The sequence below is a fragment of the Sminthopsis crassicaudata genome, chromosome 3 (assembly GCF_048593235.1).
Source record: "Sminthopsis crassicaudata isolate SCR6 chromosome 3, ASM4859323v1, whole genome shotgun sequence".
Taxonomy (NCBI): Eukaryota; Metazoa; Chordata; class Mammalia; order Dasyuromorphia; family Dasyuridae; genus Sminthopsis; species Sminthopsis crassicaudata.
The window spans coordinates 12278827-12295402 of NC_133619.1; the positions used below are offsets into that span (position 1 = coordinate 12278827).

The window sequence follows — 16576 nt, forward strand, 5'->3', positions numbered from 1 at the left end:
TTAAGACCATCTAATCCAAACAACCCCTTTTTTCCGGTAAGAAAATTGATGTCCATACAAATTAGGTGATTTGACCAAGGTCACCCAACATCTAAATGGTATACAGAAATGAACATTTTTAAATAATAGCTTTTTATTTTCAGAATACATGCAAAAATAGTTTTCAGCATTTACCCTTGCAAATCTTGTGTTCCAAATTTTTCTTCCTTCCTTTTCCCTACCTACCTCTCCCAGACAGCAAGTAATATAATATAGGTTAAACATGTGCAATTTTTTCTAAATATATTTCCACATTTATTATGATACACAAAAAAAAAATCAGATCAAAAAGGGGAAAAAGTGAGAGAAAAAAAAAAGCAACAACAAAAAGGTGAGATACTATGTTGTGATTCATATTCTGTCCCCATGATCCTCTTTCTAGATGCTGATGGCTCTCTTCATCACAAGTCTATTGGACTTAGCCCGAATCACCTCATTGTTGAAAAGAGCTAAATCCATCAGAGTTGATCATAACAAAATTTGATTGTTGCTGTGTTCAATATTCTCTTGGTTCTACTCATTTTACTTAGCATCAGTTCATGTAAGCCTCTCCAGGCCTCCTGCTGATCGTTTCTTATAGAACAATAATATCCCATTATATTCATATACCTAAGCCATTCAGCCATTCTCCAACTGATGGGCACCCATTCACTTTCCAGTTCCTTGCCTCTACAAAAAGGGCTGCTGCAAATATTTTTGCATATATGGCTCCTTTTCCCTTTTTTGTGATCTCTTTGGGATACAGGCCCAGTAGAAACACTGTGGGATCAAAGGGTAGGCACAGTTTGATAGCCCTTTGGGCAGAAATGAATATTTTTAAAGATGGTGTTGGACTTCACATTAAAGTGAAAGTAAGGATAAAGGACAAGGAAAGTAATGGATAAGGACAAAATTAGCTATTCTTCCCACATTTTTCTTCCTATTTAATTGGATAAATACTATAGGTACTTATTCTAAAATACTAGTTTACCTATATGAAGTATTAAGTTATTCACTTTAATAAACATTTATTAAACACCTACTCCAGAGAAGGAAATGGCAAACTCCTCTAGTATCTTTGCAGAAAACTCTCTACAGGATCACAGTGAATTGTACAATGCTGAATGAATGAACAATAACAAAAAAGCACCTACTATGAGCCAGGCACTGTGCTAAGTTCTGTGTTCATCGTAAAAGTGTCTCTACCATGATTAATCCTGGATTTTGACCTGACCTGCCAAACTGATAATAGTTTGACCCACATAGCTGCTTCATCCATTTAATGGTCCACCTTTCTGACTTTGAACAAATTTCATTTTTTAATTCTTCTTGATCAGACTTTTTAATATATACCCCAGGTTTCTATTCTGTTTTTATTTCTATCATAGTGAGCCATAGCTATAGTCGTCTGGTAGTCTATTCACATCACAAAAAGAGATTTTAAAGGAATAAATGGAAGGGTATTAAAAGTCCATCTGAAATTCTTTACAGAGTCAGCATTCTCCACCATCAGCTGAGCATTCAGAACTAACACTGGAACTTTTTACATTGTGCTCTAGCAATGATAGTGATAAGTTTAAAATTCCCAGAGTTACATATAGCCTGTGGATGTTATGTCCTCAGAAGTCATCGCTATCAAAATGATATTGGGGAAAAGGAGTGATATTGGAAGGGAAAGGAGAAGTGCTCATTAGAAAAAAAAAGTGACAATCTGAGAGAGGTGCAAATTCAATTCAATTTATTTATTAAAGCAGTGTGGTTTTATAGATAAGAAAAACAGGACCTGAAAGCAGGAAGAGATTGAAATGCCACCATAGATACTTACTAACTGCATGACTTTGGTTAAGTCACATAGGCTTTCTTTACCTCAGTGTCCTCATCTGTAAAATAAAGGGATTGTGATATGGCCACTGAGATCCATTCCATTTATGATTGTGTTTTCTCTACATATGAATTAGATTCAAAAGACACATATTAAGCACATATGATATAACAGATGCTACGCTAGACAGTAAGCATACAAGAATAATCAAACAAAATCATCCCTGCCTTCAGTTCTATTGGGGGAAGAATATAGCATGCCTAGAGAGAAAGAAAAACAGAGACACAGAAAGACAGAGAAAGGCACAGAGAGGTGATAAGGTGATGGATGGATAGATGGATGGATGGATGGATGGATAAATAGAGGATAGCTACAAATACAAATGATAGCTAGATGGATCAATAGATAGTTAAACATTTCAAGAGAGAAAAAGCATTTATAATTAGGGAGATTGTTGAATAGGAACCAGTCTTAGTTTAGCCATCTTTCAGCCATGTCTAATTCTTCATGAACCTCTTAGAGTTTTCTTGTCCAAGGTACTGGAGTGGTTTGCCATTTCCTTCTCCTGCTCATTTTACAGATGAGTAAATTGAGGTAAATAATGTTAACTGATTTCCCCAGAATCACACAGCTAGGAAGTATCTGAGGCCAGATTTACACTCAGGAAGAGGAGTTTTTCTGACTCTAGCCCTGGCATTCTATTCACCTCTTCCCAAAGATATATTTTGCAAAAAAAAAAAAAAAAAAAAAAAAAAAAAAAAAAAAAAAAAAAAAAGTAGTACCTCTAAGAGGTAAAGGGTAAAGGATAAAGATAGTGGCCATTTGGTTTCCACCTAGGAGGGAGTACCTCTATAAAAGGGCAGAGGCCAACTGTTAGCAGGCCATTTTGAAAAGGAAGATGAATATAAGGGAGAAATAAGAAATGACTCAAGACATTGGTAAGAGTCCAATTGTGGAACATTCTATATTGTTGAGTAGAGGAGTTTGTGTTTGATCTTAGAGGCAATTAAATTCCTAGAAGCTTCCCCTAAATGAACGATTGTTGATTCCTTTGCCTCGAGTTTGATTTTGAGTAAGCTTTTCTTGAAAAGTCAAGATAATGTTCTGGCTAGAATGAGCCAGGAACAGTTTTACGATTTGAAATCAACTATGAAAGTGGTAAGAAAAAGCCAGCCCCTGTGGGAGGGGTTTTGCCAACTTGGCAAACTCTTGGTTTGGCCTTAAAAATCATCACACACAGCACACAGTATAATAAGTGGATGGAAGAAGGCCAGGGTCCCCTCCCTCTCATTGAATCTTGCCACTTGGTATGCCTCAAGTTTTAAGAATTTATCTGGAAAAATACTGGTGGGAATAAAGGTAAAATATGGATATTGTGGCTAGACTTGCCAGAGATCCAAATGCAGGCCATACAAATTTATATTTTAACATCCCGCCATCAAATACTAAAATGCCACAAGCAGAAAGTGGTGATCTCCCCTCAAAAGTCAATCTCCAGAAATGCCGTCATTTTCAAGAATGTCCAGATTCCATGGAACTTGCCCTTGACTTAGTCTTTCCTTTGACTACTGTTTAACTACTGTGCATACGTGTGTAGATCTTCCCAAAAGAGTGAGCTATAATTCATCCCTGTGTTGACAAGGGCTGTCTCAAAGTGAAAAGAGAATGCTTTCTTTTCAAAAGAAGAAGAAATCAAATAAAAATGTTTCCTCCTTCTTCTCTCCCCAAAACAAAGAAAGAGAAAAAAAAAAGACAGAATGTTACAATGGGAAAGAATACTGATCCTACAGACCAAGAATCTAGATTTAAATCCTACATTTGAATCTTAATTCTCTGTGTGAACTTGGGCAGCAACTTGACCTGCCTGAGTTTCCTTTATCTTGTAATGAAAACGATAGAAGCTGACCTAAATGGCCACTAAGATGCCTTCCTGATCTCCATTTAGAATTGCATGATACTATTGGGAAAACATTTTTTAAAAACCAACAAAAAAATGATTTTATTATAGATGATAAATCTTCTTTTGTGGATCAAGATCCTAATGGAATTAGGGATGTATTATCCTGGCCCAAAATACCCTCCCAGATGCCTTTTTCCTGATTTAACAAAACACTCTCTTTTCACCAATGGAAGCATTTATCTCCCCCCCACCCTTCCATGCAAGTAAAAAGTGGGCCAAGTTCTGCTAAGATTCTAACATGCATCTCTTCCTGGCTTAGAAAAGAGCTGTGTGTGTGTGTGTGTGTGTGTGTGTGTGTGTGTGTGTGTGTGTGTCTCTGGGCAGAATTCAACCCAAATTATTCAATCAAAAAGCACCCCTGTTTTGCATGTAAAGTGAATTTAGGGAATTGTATCCACTAGTCCTTGAAAGCTCTTTGCCGGCACCATATGTGGTTTCAAATATTAACAAGAACTGTTGAGTATGGATAATATGATTTCCAAATGTAGTGCCTTATTTTGTGTCAAAAATAAAATGTGAGCTAGATTGCATTTCATTTTTGGAGGTCAAAGGTTGTATTTTTCTTGTTTTTGATTTTTTTTTAATAAATTTGTCCCAGAACTGGGTCTGTCTCTAAGATATCTGAAACAAGACTTGGACCAACAGCAGAAAAAATGCCTATTCTGTTCCCTCCTTCCCACCCCAGCTGCTCCTATAAAGGTGGACAATGTCATCCAAAGTTTCATTGTCGATCCCACTCTTCCTCTGCAAAGTCTATCTTTTAACCCAATTGTGGAAATCAAGAAATGAGCAAAAAGAGAGTATATGTACACCTTCAGAAGTTCTATGCCCAGAATTGGAGATTAGACTGTCTGGGTAGTCTACTCAGACTTGAGACTACTCCATATGAAGAAACATATTTTCTTTATTTTAGTCCAGACCTGTCATATCACAAACTTGGAAAAACCTCTTCCATGGATCTGCATTTTTCTTCATGTAACTTAGTCATAGAAAGTTACATGGGACACTATTTAAGGCTAGAAGATTTGTCCCAGCATGCATTAGAGAAAAATCTGGCTCCCAAATCTTCCTGACACCTGGTGAAAAACATATTATTATTGTCAAATTAAAAGTCTTCTCCATCCATCCAAAGGTTACCCATTCATAACACCATGGATTGAATATTGGATCTGAACTTAGAGTTTATGTCATTAAACGGCTTCAAAATCAATCAATATCAATAAACATTTATTAAACACCTTCTATGTACTGGGTACTCACTAAGGACACAAAAAGAGGCAAAATACAGAACCTGACCTTAAGGAACTTACAGTTCTTATAAACCTAAAGTCTATGATATGTTATTAAATAATATTTCAATATAATTGATTTCCTTTGTAGTTATATATTGATATGTTAATGTATTACATATTATTATATACATCATATAATAATATGCAATATTAACATGTTGCATTTTATTTTACATTTATATATTGTATATATCTTATGATTCTGAGAAGGGTTTTTTTAGGCTTCATCAAATTTGGCCAAAGAGGCCTAAACCCCCAAAAGATGAATTATTCTTGGTCTAATCTATCCTTCTTATCTCTAAGATGACAGAATTGAGACAGAAGTGAAGTCATTTGTCAAAGGTCACACAGGTAGCTAGCAGCAAAACTGGGGACTGGAATCCAAATCCTCTAACTTCTAGATCCAAAGTTCTTTCCCCTAAACAGTGTTTCCTCTAAGAATACAGGGGAAAAAAACAAAACATCTTTTTCCTGAAATTTTCCCTAAATATCCTAACTTATTTGAAACTTCATTGAACAGTGTTTGTTTTCCATCTTTTCCACTGTAGTCTTGAAATATTATTAAAATCAGTTTTATAAATGGATATGGTCAAGAGCCATCCAAAGGATGCACAGATAACCAAAGATCAGTTGCCATCTGCATCACCATATTTGAGTACCATTATTTAACTCAGTCAATAAATATTTATTAACTACCTCCTATGCCAGACACTCGGCTAAGCACTGACTCAACCTAGTTCTTTTCTTTCATTCAATGGACAAATATTTACTACATGCTAGACACTGCACCAGGTACTGGGGATACAAAAGGAAATAGGAATTAGTCTTTGCCCTCAAGGAGCTGCTGTTCTATGGGGAATCATTTTCATATCCCTAATTCAGGTAGGAGCTCCATTAAGCATCTTTTCTTATTTCTAGTCCAGTACTTTTCCCAAATAGACATTCAGTAAAACATGTGTTGATTGAGAATAGAAATTAGTATTTTTAAAAGATTTTTTGACTACTAAAGTGCTAAGTTTTTGTGGATAAGGGTAGAATTGACTAATTTTTTTCTTTTTATTTCCTCATCTCTGTTGCTTTTGCCAACCATTGGATCTTTACCCCCAACTAGAAATTAAAGCAAAGTCTGTCTTTTCTCACACCTGAGTTTGTTGGTCATCGTTTATTGGCAAAACTCTTTGTCAAAGACTGGATTTTGATATTTACTACTTTTTTGTCTCTTTTTATAGAGACGTATGTCTTCTTGGCAGGAAAATGAATTTTGAATGGAAGCTAAGTGTGTGTGTGTGTGTGTGTGTGTGTGTGTGTGTGTGTGTGTGTATGAGCGCGCGTGCGCATGAGCGAGTGCGTTCTTCCATGCTTGAAAAGGCACAATGTGGGGGATGGGTGCTTACTGTTCCCATCAGGCTTAATAATCTTAACCATTTATTTCACACTATAAATATTCTGTGCTCTGCCAAGTCATAGACTAGTGCCAAACAAACCCCAAGGGCTGAATCCCAAGAGCTTCTACCATTTTACTAGCCTTCCTGCGCAATTCTGATTGGATCTGGGTCTCGAACAAATGGTAGCCCAGATGGATGCTACCTCTAAGTGGTTATTAGCCATGACAGCAGGAGCACATGCTCACAAGAACATGAATGAGCTTGAACTCTGCAATCGCGAGATCATTCCTCTTATCTTTGCAGCCTGCCTTGCCATCTGTCCATTGGTTCCTATGAAAGGACAACCCTCATAGACCAGGCTACAGGAGTTTCATAGGAGAAGCATCTGCTTCAATGGATGAATCAAGATGGCGCTCTAGAGCAAGTAGTCCAAACTGTTTGGGTATGAGAGGTTTCATTTTGTTGTTGACCTTGCATTAATCGCATTAATTGCAGAATGGAGTTATGTATGGAAGGACTCCTGCCTATAGAAAATGTGCACAAATCCACTTCTGGCATTTCTAACCTGTGTGATCTTGGATAAGTCACTTAACTTTTATGAACCTATTCCCCTATCAACCAGCTGGTGATGGAGCAATTGACCTTTGAACTTCCTTTGAGACTTAAATCCATCATTCCAGTACCCCCTTGCAGCTTACCTGCTCACCCACCACCTCTATCCTTACATACTTATCCAGGAGATCTAGGGATGCTAGTATGCTAAAAGCCTCAATACAATGACTGATGGAAAATGGAACTAAGACTCCCAGATCCTTTTCCAGTGTGAGAGAAAACCTAAAGTTAAGTTTCCACAGAACAGTTAAAACTGAGTTTTGAGCAAATAATAAGAAAGCTAAGTTTTCACAGAATGTTGTAAGCCTCCAGGCTGTAAGATAATAAGTATCTCTGACCAATGAGCTTTCAGAAGAAGAGACTCACTTGGCTCCACACTTTGGATAAAGATGTCTACGTTAGAAACTGGCTTAAACTGACTAGATTCAAGGACCCGGAAAAGGCTTTTCTTTATTGTGCTTGCTTAAAAAACCTCATGCATAGAAGCTGACACACTCCATATAGAATTAGAATTTTATTAACGGAACAAGGGAGGGGGAACATGTTTAGGAGTATCATATAAAAAAATGATATAATGCTAAGGAGAAACTGACCAATCTGTTCTTTGGGGGAGGGAATTACAACAAATTAACAGCATAAAGCTTGTCTACTTCTGTACCTAATGTTTCCTCTTTCCCCAATCCATTCTTTGGGAGGAGGGAATTGCGACAAATAGCATAAAGCTTATCTGCTTCTGTACTTAGTGCTCCCTCTTTCTATTAGAGAGACAGAGCCCACTTTTGGCCAGAAATGTCCAATTTCTCTGGACTTTCTCCCTCAATAAAATTGCTTTGTTACCTGACTTCAGAGTCAACTTGTTTCTAACAGCAAATGATTCTATTCCTAACTCTTAGAAATACCTTCCAAAGGTCTGTTGGACTAAGAAAAGAAATCCAAAAGAACCATCTAAATATCTGAAAAGGCTCAAGGAACCAATCACCAATTTGTAAAGTGCTGATTACTGCCTAAAATGTTACCTCTTTTTCCAGGGGAATTTATATTTTGGTTAAAATTAATACATGGAGTAGCAACTACCTCTCCAGATTTTTTTTCTACTTTGCCTTCCTGATAGATTCTCTTTGACCCACTTTCTACCTCCCTTTTAAACAGACTTCTCCTATGAGAATGAAAAGTTCTTGGGGGTAGGGATTGTCTCTTATTTTGTGCTGCTTTTCTCAGGGTGAGCACAATGTCTAGCACACAATAAGCAGTTAATAAATACTTTCTCTATCTACCTATTTAGTTTCCACATGTTTATCTCTGTCCAACACATGTTTGTTCTCATGTGTAGTGTGGTAGGCAATAGATTAGGCTCAGGGGACTCAAAAACAAAAGTTTTTCAGAAAAATAGACTTCCCTATTTTCAAGAAGTATACTGTCTAGCCTGGCACACAGTAGGTACTCAATATAAATACTTGTTGAGTATTAAAGGACTGATAGTAATGAGAGTCAATATATACATAACATATATATATATATATATATATATATATATATATACACTAGCAAATAAATGCACGATGTATCCACCAAGTAAATACAAAGTGATTGAGGGAGAGGCAGAAAATAAACATTTATTAAGCACCTATGATATGATAGGTACTTTGATAAATGTTTTTCAAATATTATCTCATTTAATCCTCACAACAAGCATTGGAAATAGGTGGTGGTATTATTATCTTCCTTGGACAGTTGAGGAAACTGAGGCAAACAGACTGATTTTCACAGGGTCACATAGCTAGTAAGTATTCAAGGATGAATTTGAACTCAGATCTCCTTGATGCTAGTCCGAGGGCTACCTAACTAGTCATGTGGGAATGACCTAATAACTGAAGGAACTAAAAAAAATGCTGAAGTAAAAATGATACACTAATAGTTGGATTTCCGAAATTATCAGCAGGTAGAACTGAGGGTGTGGAGGAAGTAGGAGAGAAGAAGAATCCATGCTTCTCTGAAACTGTATCCAAAAGGCCTAGAGAAGAATCAGCAGCTATTCTTAAGCTAATTTGCTCTTGACTTGCTGTCTCATGAGGTTCTGAAGTGTGATTTTTTTAATTGCATAAATCAGATGTCAAGAAATCTGCTAATAGAGAACAAAATGTGTTGTTTAAAATGCCGCTCCAATATTTGGAAGAGAAAAAATGCAATTGAGTTCTAGGTTCTAGTATTTTTAGAAGTACATCCCTTTACCCCCCTTTCCTTTTTTATAATTACACTTTAGCATCTACAGTCAACTCTCTTTCCTTATCCTACCAAAAACCTGCCATTTGTTGCTTAGAAAAAGGTCTCTGAAAAGCCAATGAGTCTCTCCCTCCTTTATAAGACTAGCTCAGTCCTATGGCTCACTCTGAGGCGGGAGATACATACGTACATATTTTTCCACTGTTCTATGATAAAGACTGCTAAATTTCTTTGAATATCTAAACAGCACCACCAAATGGTATGGAAACCATTAAGATTATTTGGTGTTGTTTTTAAAACTCTCTGTCTGGTGATAGGATTTAAAAGTGAACTTTCGCTTCACAGAGTAACCCCAATTCTGAGCACTTTTAGAATCAACCTATTGCAAAATCACTAATTATGGGTATAAATCCAAGGTGCTGGAAAGCCATCCTCTGAAAAATACCATGGGAAAGTTTATTTGCCAAGTTCTTTTCCTCCAAAGTGCACAAACAGAAAGATCGACAGATCCCTGGGAGTAGTTCCTCAGGCCACATGGTTCTTTCTGATGACAGTGCACAAAAAGCTGTAAATTTCAAACTATCCTAAAAGACACTGGGTCATCGAGTTATAGTGGGGGAAATAAAAGGACTGGGCTAGGGAAGCTCATGTACTTTATATGGCTCACATTTAGGACAAAGCTTGGCACATAGTAAACATTTAGTCGTTGGACTTTTTTTTTATTATTCATTCATTCATTAATTCATCTCTGAGCTTCTTAAAGTGAGAGACTGAGATATATGATCTCTCAGATCTCTCCCAGTTCTGAAACTCTGTTTCTGTGATCCAGAAATTATTCTTTTAGGTCAATTAAAGGGAAGGGTAGAAAGGTAGGAGGAGAAAAATGTGTCCAGTTCCTTCCCATGGACCGAATGATCCATCAGCATAATTCCACAGTGAGAATATATTTAACAACTAATTAAAGCCACCGTTGACTGGTCTGATGCCAATGGACAATTTGGCCAGCCACTGACATGGACAGATCCTTACACCATGTTGTAACTCAATTAGTACAAATATAGAGTGAACTGCCTTATTTTTCCATTTTTCTGGCTCACAGTAGCTTGGAAGAGGGGATTCTTGACTTTTTTATGCCATATTCCCCCATACTCTGATGAAGCTTAGACAATCCTTCTCAATCCTTTTTAAAAATTGAAGAAAATCTGCAATTTCAGTTACAAGTAAGTGAAAATAGAGGTATATTTGTTTTCCTATCCAAATTTATAGACTCCCTGAAATCATCACTGTCCATGGATTTCAGATTAAAAAACCCTTCCCTAGAAGTTTGAAAAGGTACTCCATTCCCTTCCTAATTCTCTTTTAGATTTTTGAAAGTTTTTCTGAAGGAAAGTTGGAGAGACCATTTAAATTACCTAAAGTTCCTTCTTGACCATCTAGAGGGATGTGATTGGACAGATAGAGTCATGATCTATAATGGGTATTTTCCCCCTTCTCCCACAGTGCCCCGGTACCTTGGAGAATAAGAACAGCAGGCTATGGAGTCACCATCTTTCCATCTGATGCCTGGGACACAAATCCACTTGGTAATGGTAAGGAAGCATGAACTGAGTTCTGATTCCTGTATGTAATTATATAAAATCACATGGGTTACCACTACAATCAAGATTAAAGGAAAATAGAAAGCTGGCAAGCAATTTTTTGTAGCAAATGTCTTTGATAAAAGCCTCATTTCTCCACTATATAGAGAACTGAATTAAATTTATAAAAATACAAGTCATTTCCCAAATGATAAATGATTAAAGGATATGAATATGCAGTTTTCAAACAAAAAAAATCAAAACTATCTATAGTCACATAAACATGCTCCAAATCACTATTGGTTAGAGAATTAAAAAACAAAACAATGCTGAAGTACCATCTCACACCCATCACAATAACTAATATGATAGAAACAAAAAATGATAAATTTTGGAGAAATTTGGATACTAATACATTGTTGATGGAGTTGTGAGCCAATTCAACTATTCCAGGGAGCAGTTTGGAACTATATTCAAAGAACCATCAAATTCTATAGAAACCCTTTGGCCCAGCAATGCCCTTACTGGGTTTATATCCAAAGAAGTAAAAAAAATATAGAGAGGACTTATATGTACAAAAATACTCACAGCAGCTCTATTTGTGGCAGCAAAACAACAACTGGAAACTGAGGCAAGGTTCATTAATTAGAGAATGGCTAAACAAGCTGTGGTATGTTGTTACAATGGAACATTACTGTGCTATAAGAAATGATGAACAGGAAGGTGTCAGAAAAGCTTAAAAGATCTACCTGAACTGATACAAAGTGAAGTAAGCAGGGGTAGGGCAATACTGTACACAGTAACAGTAATATTATACAATGAAAAACTCTCAATGACTTAGCTCTTCTCATCAATGCAATGACCCCAAAGCAATTCCAAAGGCTTTATGGTCAAAAATGCTACCTACCTCCAGAGAAAGAACTGATGGAGTCTGAATGCAGAGTGAAACATTATTTTTTTAATGTTTTGGTCATGTCCCACCCCTTTGTGTCTGGATTTTCGTTCACAACATGCACCTTTTGTTTTGCATGTATAACTTATATAATAGATTATATAACATATATAAACTTACTGTTTGGGGTGAGCGAGGTAAATAATTGCTTTTGGGGGGGAAATGACACATGAATCAGCAGGTAGTGTAGCAAGAGGAAGAGACACCAGATTGTAGCTTCCATTACTTGGCCCTGAGTGATTGCTGTGCTGCAGAGGAAATTGGTTCTCCTGCCAATGTGGGAAAATTCTGGACAGTTTGTTCAGTCAGCGGAGAGTTTCCTTTCAAAAAGGACTTATTCTTAGAAATTACATTGTACATAAAGATTACACTTAGTACAATGCTTACCAAAGTGCTTAATCAATGCTTATTGAGGACTCAAGTTGAGGAAGCAGACTGGGAAACAGAGTTGATACCACCTGCTCATAGCTGCACAGAATGGTAATAGTCCAAACGAGGATCATGACCTATGCTACCTGCTGGAAATTTCAGAGACCTCTACGAGGTACTTCCTGTTGAAATATCAACTTGGGATCCAGGACTGTATCAAAAGATTTCTCATTAACAAACATGGTTATTTTTCCATGAGTTCTTCTTTGAATCCTATTACATTTCTTTGATTTATTAAAAAAAATTGGGGGGGCAACTAGGTGGCACAGTAAATAGAGTACCAGCCCTGAAGTCAGGAAAGATCTGAGTTCAAATCCAGCCTCAAATACTTAATACTTCCTAGCTGTATGAACCTGGGCAAGTCAATTGCCTCAAAGAGAAAAAAAACAACAACTGGGTTTTACAATCTTTGGCATATATTGGCGAGTAGTGAGGGAAAAACATTTAGAGATATTATAGGATGAGTTACTTGATTTTCTAGGTGAAAACAAAAAAAGGCAGAAAGGTGAGAAATCTCATAAAGAGTTCCCAAATCCCAAGGATTTTCTTGTCATATGAACATCTGACCCAAGAATTTCATGTACTTCCTGATCTAAGCCCAAGATGAAGTTTATAACAAATTTGTGGTAATAGCAAAGAAAAATGACTTAGGACACCCTGCCCCTGAGAGGAAAGTCAGGAGGCAAATTCAAAGCAAATTATTTATCATAACACCTAAAAGTGAACTGAGCAGGCAGCCAGTAGCTATGTCAAAGGTGAAAGTTCCTGGGATTCCATGTTTTCCCAAGGGAAGAGATTCCTTTGACTTCAGTCATTTCAACAGAAAGGAATAAACGCGTCATCCCCGGCAACTTGTTTGTTCTTTGGCCAATGAAATCTTCCCATAGGGGAGCAGAAGTTGGAGATCTTGGCTGTAGCATCTCCAGTGACAGGATTACTCAGCAATTTAGAAATCCAGGGCTTCCCACCCCAACCCTCCCCTCCACTCAAGTTAGCTGCCTTTGCTGTCATGGGGCAGCATCCACCTCCCAAAGGAGCTGATGATGGATGGGTTCCATCCAAGGCTACAGAGAATGAAGCCTCCTGTTGCTACAGAGCGGATAAATAGCTCCTCCTCCTGGCCTATCTGGTCATTACAAGTGAAATCCAGAGCAGCACCATGATCAGGGCTAGGCTTGCTGAACTCTTCACAAAGCAGCAGTCAAGCTTTGCTAGAGATGAATGTCTTCATCTCTGATCAGGAGACACGGTAATTAAAGTCTTCCAGCCATCAGGCTCATGGTCTCTTTTGTGTATTTTCTCAGCCTTTAGGACACATGGGTGCATGATTTAGCCAGTAATTAATTTCAAAGGATTAAAAAAAAATCCATTTACAACTGCACTTTTGGATTCATTAGAAAGAAAAAAGGAATATACATATATATATACATACATATATATGTATATATACATATATACATGCATATATATATATACATATATACATGCATATATGTGTATGTATATATATGTGTGTATATATATGTATATATACACACACACACACATACGTGCATGACCTCCTCCCCAATCTCCTCACTTAATCTCCTTTCCTTTTCTCCTCATCCCCCAGAAAAGGGATTGTCTCAGAATTTGATTAGCAGCAGAAATCCTAGAATTCCTCTACCATTCCACACTCCACAATTAGGAAGTAATAAAAAAAAGAGTGTAAGTTCCCCAAGAACAAGGGCTGCTTCATTGTGGACTTTGTCAAATCTCTAGTACCTAATAAAGCACACAGCAGTGCGCTGGAAAATGGTAATTAACTGGATCCCCAGGGGGGAAAACAGAATAGGTAAAATAGGTTTTCTTTAAAAAAATAAAAATAAAAATAAAGTTTTTTTATTTTATTTTTAAAATACATGCATAGGAAAAAATAAAATAAAATATATGCATAGATAATTTTCAACATTTACCCTTGCAAAACCTTATGTTTTATTTTTTTTTCTCCTTTCCTTCTCCCCACCCCTTTCCCTAGATGGAAAGTAATCCAATATAGGTGAAGCATGTACAATTCTTCCATACATATTTCCACAATTATCAGATCAAAAAAGAAAAAAAAATGAGAAAGAAAACAAAATGCAAGCAAACAACAACAAAAATAAAAATACTATGTTGTGATCCACACTCAGTTCCCATAGTCCTCTCTTTGGATGCAAATGGCTCTCTCCATCACAAGACCTTTGGAACTGGCCTGAATCATCTCATTGTTGACAAAAGCTGACAAAAAAAAAATCAGAATTGATTCTCATATAATCTTGTTGTTACTGTGGACAATGTTTTCTAAGTTCTACTCACTTCACTCAGCATCAGTTCATATAGGTCTCTCCAGGGCTTTATGAAATCATCCTGCTGACCATTTCTTAGAGAACAATAATATTCCATAGCATTCATATACCATAACTTATTCAGCTATTCTCCCACTGATGGGCATCCAGTCAGTTTCCATTTCTTTGCCACTACAAAGAGGGCTGCCACAAACATTTTGGTACATGGGGATCCCTTTCCCTCCTTTATGATCTCTTTGGAATATAAATCCAGTAGAAACATTGCTGAATCAAAGGATCTGCACAGTTTGATAGCCCTTTGGCCATAGTTCCAAATTGTTCTCCGGAATGGTTGGGTCAGTTTACAATTCCATCAACAATGTATTAGTGTCCCAGTTTTCTCATATCCTTGCCCACTTTGATCATTCTTTTCCTGTCATTTTAGGCAATCTGAGAGATAATTTATAGTGGTACCTTAGAGATGTTTTAATTTGCATTTTTCTGATCAATAGTTATTTAGAGCACTTTTATATAACTATAAAATTAGGTTTTAATTCTTCATCTAAAATTGTTTATATCTTTTGACCATTTATCAATTGGCAAATGGCTTGAATTCTTATAAATTTGAGTCAATTTTCTCTATATTTTAGAAATGAGGCCTTTATCAGAATTTTTGAATGTTAAAAAATCTTCCCAGTTTGTTGCTTCCCTTCTGATATTATTTGGATTACTGCTTCCCTTCTGATATTATTTGGGTTACTGCTTCCCTTCTGATATTATTTGGGTTACTGCTGCCCTTCTGATATTGTTTACATTGTTTTGTTTTGTTTTTTTCAGGGGGAAGTGGGTACCATTAGCAAAGCACCATAAGTCTAAAAGTGTGTATGAAACACTAGAGTAGAAAATAAGATTCAACAAAGGAGAAATATGTGATTTGATTTCAAAACTTTTCCGAGTCCTTTGTGCTTTTCTGATTCTTTGTGGGGAAGCATATTATCCTGTATTCAATATGTCATTACTTTGATCTGTACAATATGGAATTATTTTGAATGCTTACCCAGATAATATTGCACTTTTATCTGGCTCTGCAGAAATCTAGAAATGAAATTCCTATTAGAGATTGACACAAAGGAGAGTGACTTTTGAAAAACCCTAAGGATTGAACGAACCTAGACCATCTAAACTCAGAGCTTGGATTGCTAGACAACAAATTACATATTTATTAATATGCATCTACATATTAATATTAAAAATAAAGTATCTACAGTGAGAAGTTGACTTTGTTTCACTGAGTCGTTCAGTGAGATGACTGCTCCTGTGCTGGAGCTTCTTGAGATTGGAAGACTGGCTAGCTCAGCTGCAGCTTCATATCCTCTTGCAACACTCCCAATAAACTGAGTCCCAGAATCCCTCAGCCCACAGATAAGGAACCACTGAGCAATTCCCTTTAGGATCTATGTTTTAATGCTAACAGGTCTTGGAGAAATCTTGTGATTTTAGAATTATATTATCCTGTCTTCCTCTTTCTGTATCTCAAATTGGCCACCATGTTCTTGTCTACTGAGAACAGAGTATATTGTAAAGTCTCTTCAGCACCTCTGAGCAATGGACTTCCCCCTCAGCAATCAGGAGAATGTGTGTAGCTGGACTGCCCAGGATGTGAAGAGGATGGTTAATTCAACCTGATTTAAAAGGGAAAAATAGTTTAGACGTGCTGAGTGTGGAGACACGTCTGGTATTATTCTGATGCAGGTAAATAAATCTGGGGCATCTGTTCCTCCCACTCTCCTCTCATGTCATCCAGGGACTGAGGCTTCCTCAACTGTGTGATTCCCACGCCTGCCAGCTGTGCTCAGGAACAACAAGCATCAATCACCAGAGAACAGAGAAGGGTTACAGAAATGACATCATCCACTTGGGAGGCTTCATGGGAATTAAAGGAAGAGGCACCTGTGTGATAACTCTGGCTTCTTAGGCTGCTTAGACATCAGGAGCACTATGGA

General features: G+C 37.0%; 1 long non-coding RNA gene across 1 annotated transcript in view; it reads right to left on the reverse strand.

Moving 5' to 3' along the window:
* LOC141564789 (uncharacterized) overlaps positions 1–16576 on the reverse strand; it is a 66743-nt gene that overhangs the window by 7006 nt on the left and 43161 nt on the right. Inside the window, exon 2 of the long non-coding RNA XR_012488720.1 lies at positions 10821–10927. This is a non-coding gene — a long non-coding RNA (uncharacterized LOC141564789). The remainder of the gene's footprint in view (positions 1–10820; positions 10928–16576) is intronic.